This window comes from Xenopus laevis, chromosome 3L (assembly GCF_017654675.1).
Source record: "Xenopus laevis strain J_2021 chromosome 3L, Xenopus_laevis_v10.1, whole genome shotgun sequence".
Classification (NCBI taxonomy): Eukaryota; Metazoa; Chordata; class Amphibia; order Anura; family Pipidae; genus Xenopus; species Xenopus laevis.
The window spans coordinates 133,342,871-133,348,884 of NC_054375.1; positions in this window are offsets into that span (position 1 = coordinate 133,342,871).

Below are 6,014 nucleotides of genomic sequence, written 5' to 3' on the forward strand. Positions count from 1 at the left end.
TGTGAAGGTAATCCTGGAGGCCAAGGTTAAACAAAGCTAAAGCAGGTGTAAGCTGGTTTGTATCTCAGTGATTTGTCTTAGCATTTGGGAAACCTCATTCCAGAATGGGGCCAATATGGGTCATTCCCACCAGATGTGGAGTAATGTTCCTTCTGCCTTGTTGCATCTCCAGCAGGTTGCTGAGACTATGGGAACATGCGATGGAGTGTCTGGGGTACATTGTACCATCTGTAGAGTATTTTCCATGATTTTCAATGTGGTTTGTGCATTTAGAATATCGGAATGATTCATTGGCCGTTTGATTCCAGTCAGTTATAGAGTATGTTGAGTGGAGGACTTTCTCCCACTTTAGGATGTGGTTTGGTTTTCCAATATGGGGTGGTCTGACAAGATTGTGTTAATTTTTTGTTTGCTTTTCGTTTGTCCTGCTGATTGAATGCATATTGCTTCAAATGTGGTTTGTTATTGTGGTGTGTCTTTTAGGTGTGAAAGTAAAAAGTGGCCTTTTTGCAGATATTTCTACAGGTCCTGCTTTGGTATGTTGTATTTTTGTTGTAGCTCTTCAAACAATTTCATTATTTTTTGGTTAAGCATTTGTACTGTCCAGTGTTCTTTTATCCTGGTTTATGACACCTGCCCCCACAGCTCACCTCCCAACTGATCAGATACAGAAATAAAAAAAAAAACAACTTGCCCATATCCAGTTGAGCGATTTTCTTGCATATCGAAATGAGTTATATGGCTCAAGTAGCAACATAGAGCCCCCTTCCATCCCCAAGAAACCTTTTGATATGTATAATTTGGGTACGGGTATGACTTGGAATGTAAGCTACCATTCTATAGTCAACCCCCCATGCACAGTGGATTATACATAAATATGAATATAGCCCCAAAACACCTACATCTACAGTAACATAAGTTAATGGCATACCCAAAATGGCCATTTCTTACAAGACTTACAGACAGTTTGTTGGCTCTCAATCCAGCGCCAAGGCTCAGTGTTCAGTTTGCATAATATATTAGATAACTGATATCTGCTACAAAAATATGTATATTACTTATCTTCTTGACACAGGGAGAGAGAGAGAGAGAGTTTTACATTTAATGGCATTAAATGGCATTAATGTTTTTAATGATAATTCAGAAGGAAGTCCCCAAACAGGTCTGACTTTGTCTTTTATTTCTGCATTTCATTGACATGCGGCTAGACATGTTGGCAGTTTTCCAGATGCCCCGAGCCATGTGACTTGTACTCTGATGAACTGCAGTCTCACTTTACTGCTGCACTGCAAGTTGGAGTGATATCACTTTATCAAAAAGTTTTTGACAGCTTTTTTGTTTGTTGCACAACAATTTTGTTCACCCATTGGAGTCTATGGGCATCATTTTCACAGCAAAATTCAGCGAAAAATTTCAGTTTTGCCGTGAAATTGACGCCCATATACTCCAATGGGCGAAAAATATTGTCGTTCATAGACTAATAGACTAATAATAGCATTTCAGTGAATTTGCCATTTCGCGAATTTTGTCGGTGAAGCAAAATGGGCCACATTCGCCCATCACTAATTATAACCCCACAACCTATAAAAAACATGATATAGTATACTTAGCATAAAATAAATACCAAAAACAAAATATTTACTTAAATAATATAATAATATATATTTAAATAATAATAATATTTATTTAAATATCTGGAAGGAGGCCCCACACACTGTTGTAAATAATATGTATTGGAAGAGCAACTCATCAAGTAACAAGAGTCAAGTCTTCAGCCATTGGTTATCGAGGCTGTAGCTGACCTATGAGCTTGATAAGGCTTACTCATCGTGAAAAATCTACTTTGCTTTCCAGGTTAATAGCAGATATAGGGATTAAGACTCCACAGAGATACAGTAAACCATCTAAGGTACTTTACAGTGTCTCAGTTCTCTTTGAAACACCTTCCAGACTACTGCATCTTTGTGTTCTACAGCCATCTTTAAAGGGCAAGTTAACCCAAAATAATAATTTGTTAAAATTGCAAACTGGAGAGCCACTGAAGAAAAAGCTAAATAACTCAAAATCCACAAATAATAAAAAATGAAAACTAACTCATGTCTCAGAATTTCACTCTCTACATCATTCTAAAAGTTAACTCAAAGGTGAACAACCCCTTCAATAAGTTTTATTCCAATCCCATCATTAAAGCAGGTGTTTTCTACAACACCAACAAGATTCCTCTTGTGTTGTACATAAAACAGAACCATGTCAATATGCCTGTGCACAAACAGACTATATAATATCAAAGGCAGGGCTTGAAATGAGTCCTGCACCTCAATAAACATCTTCATTACTGAAAATATTTCTGTGTACATTCCTTATTCAGGAACAACATTATTCCATATAGAATCACACAGAGAGCTTCTGAATCCCAACAGCTGCATGCCCACGCTGTTTAAAGGCTACTGTCAAACCCTCATAACTAAGCAATGCTGAGTAGTTTGTGATATTACAATATATTACAATGTTACTTATAGAATCAATGTGTAGGCACACTATTTCCCCACTCATACCCAGGGATGTGGTTAGAGCTAGAGGCAATTATACCATCCCACCTACAACCAACAAGCATTTACGCTATGGCAGCATATCTTTATTATTTCACTGACTTCATAAGATGAAGATGGAGAATTAAATTGTGATGATTCTGTAGAAATTTATCTTTTAAAACACGTAGCTCCTGTTCTTCCAAGTCAATGATCCATCCTTAAAGGATAAGTAAAGCTTAATTAAAGAAGTAGCTAGAAATGTTGTACATTATGTTTTTTGCGTCTGTACCAGCCCAAGGCAACCACAGCCCTTTAGCAGTAAAGATCTGTGTCTTCAAAGATGCCCCAGTAGCTCCCCATCTTCTTTTCTGCTGATTCACAGCACATACTCTGTGCTGCTGTCACTTACTGAGCTTAGGGACCCACTCACAATATACAGTACACATAGAATAGAAATGTCATAATATATGGCTGATTAGTAATTAGTACATATAATTACTACATGGCAGCACAGAAACCAGTGCAATTAGCATCAGAATTTAATAATCAGCCCTGTAGCATCAGCTTATATTACAGACCAACCTCATTTTCTGCTGGATAATTAGTGATGACCCCTAAGTTTAGCTTCTCAACAGCTGCTCAGAGCCCACTGAGCATGTGAGTGTCACAGACACTTTCCAAGATGGTGACCCCCTGTGACAAGTTTGAAGTCCTGGATCATTGCTGCTATTGACAAGCTGGAACTTAAGGCTGGTGAAATAAGTTCAGTATATAAAATATGGCATTTTAGTCATATTCCTTTTTAGGGTTTAGTTCTCCTTTAAAGGGGTTGTTCACCTTTGAGTTAACTTAGTATAATGTATTGAAAGAACTGGTCATATCTACAGTCAGGTACAGACAGGGCCAGAGCTCCAGAGAAACAAGTCCACGTGCTCTGACAAACAAGTCTGCTGTTGCACCCATCTGAAATAGAAATCCTGTCCCAGAGCACTGACCTCTCCAGGAATCTGATGGATCTGTTCATATTTTGCCTTTAGATCAAGTCCCACTGGTCCTATTCTATTGACATTAACATGCCAGCCTTTAATTAGAATGAACATATGTTCCGAGAGAAAATTAAATATTCACGTTGCAGAGTTCTAATTAAAATGAGGAGTCTGACATTTCTTTGGTCTTTGGAGTCTTTGGACTCAGGAGGACAATCATGGCTGCTCACAATAACAACATTAAATAAGGTTTCAATGCCTAGTGATCTATGGTTGCATGTCTAAAGTACATATAAAAATACAGTGGTTGTAAGCCCTACTTATAAATGGGTATATTTCCCATTTCATCCCTAGCCTCCTGCAAACTAGTGAGGCTGAGAGTTGTGATTGATATTTCTACAGATATGGTTTTACCTTACACCAGTGGTTTTTATACTTATCCACTTCAGACCTATCTTTGGGGCCCAACATTTGTCCAGCCCCCTCTTAATTCTCCGAAGGTTACGGATATATGAAAACATTGCTTTATCGGCCATTTCGCCTTTGTTAATTTATATTGGGCCCTTGAAATGGGCTTCCAACAGTCTAGAATTCCCCTTGACAAAGGCTGTTATGCCAAAACGTTGGGGTTAATTCTCATTGCTGGCAAGTGTATCTGCTGCTTGTTGATTCTTTTTTGCCTTGATTTCACACAAATTGTGGTATGTATCTTTACTTGATGATATTGTTGTTTATATACATGTTTATCTTTGATAGATAAATGAGAGACTTGCTTGTGCAATGTATTGGTTAAAAAATATATATAAAAAGATTTTCTTATATTTCATACCACTGTGTATTTGCAGTTTTTCGTGAGTGTGCAAACCCAGTATCTGTAATATTGTGTATTTTGGTTACTCTGTGGGGAGTATTTTTGGGTTATTTTGCACCTCTTATCCATGTTATTCTAAATTTTTGGTCTGCCCTCCTTTGATTTATATCTTTTCTGCAGCTTAGGCCAGAAAATATTTATTCTTCATGAATCGGCCCAAAATGACTTTCAGGCTGGACCTCTCTAGCCAAGGTTTTAGGCCCCCTTAAGGGCCAAAGTTTGAGAACCACTGTCTAAGAATCTAATTTGCATCATTTGTCATATAAGAAAGGCAGGGGGCTGTTTTTAAATCTTCAGGTCAAGGCCTCAGAGCTTGTTTTTTTATTGATCATTTGCAAAGACTAAATTACTAATAAAACAGGGGACTGGGAAATGTGCGTTTATCAATCCCTTTTTTGAGTTTGTAGCAAATTTGTCCAGATCAGTTGCATTTTCATTGTGCCCAACATATATTTTACTCAGGCTTTGAATGTTCCTACAACCCTTATACCCTTGACTTTTCTTCAAACGTCTGGTGAATATCGACTCACAGCCATAATCCAAACCAGATTCATATAAAAATGGCTCCCCTTTCCTCACAATAAAGCACAGAGTGGACTGGGAATTATAAAGGTACTGAAACAGGCTTTCATGAAAAACAGCTCAGCTTTACACCAAATCCAGCCTCTAATGTATTGGAAATATAAGCTCCAAAGCTAAGATGTGCTTCTATGGCTTCCAGAGGATGTAGGGAGTAGTTTACCTTATTCCACAATATTCAAGAGGGCAGAGCTGTTCCTGATCTCAGCCTTACACTTCAGCGGCAGAAAGGAGCAGAGTGAGGTCTTTTCAGCAAGCATTAGGGGGGTGCAGGGCCTCTCTTGGCACCAAGCCTCTCATATCCTGCTTTAGGGTGGGTAGAGGTTGTTCTCATATTCCTGGAGAAAAGAGGCCCCCTACTTTAATCTCTTCTAGGAATTTGGCAGTGCAAGAAGTTATAAAGAACCTGTCAGTAATGGGGGTAATGTGAGACAGACACAGCGAGGAAGCCCTCAGCTACTGACACAGTGACACGGCTCTGGAAGGTTATCTGACTTTTTAGTTCCAGAGAATATAATGCGTCCGGGAAGCTCAAGCTGCTGTTGTTGTGAGAGGAAAACTACAAAAAAGGTTAGAAGGCGCACACCCAATATCAATGCGAGGTGCTAATCCAACAGAAAGATGAAAAACTGAATAGCACACTCTCCATTAAAAACAGTTTTATTTGCCAAAAAGAAGGGTTAAAAAATCAAATCTATGGGTTTCGACCGTGAAATGGTCTTCATCAGGGGAACAAAAATGAAAATGAAACAAGTAAAGGCAGGTCTTTTTCCCTCTGGTTAACAACCTGACACATCCCCCTACAAAATAAAGAAAGAAAACCCAGACCCAGTGTGATACAGAGAGAGTATGAGTGTCAGTAAAGGAGTGATACTGTGTGATACAGAGAGAATATGAGTGTCAGTAAAGGAATGATACTGTGTGATACTGAGAGAATATGAGTGTCAGTAAAGGAGTGATACTGTGTGATACAGAGAGAGTATGAGTGTCAGTAAAGGAGTGATACTGTGTGATACAGAGAGAGTATGAGTGTCAGTAAAGGAATGA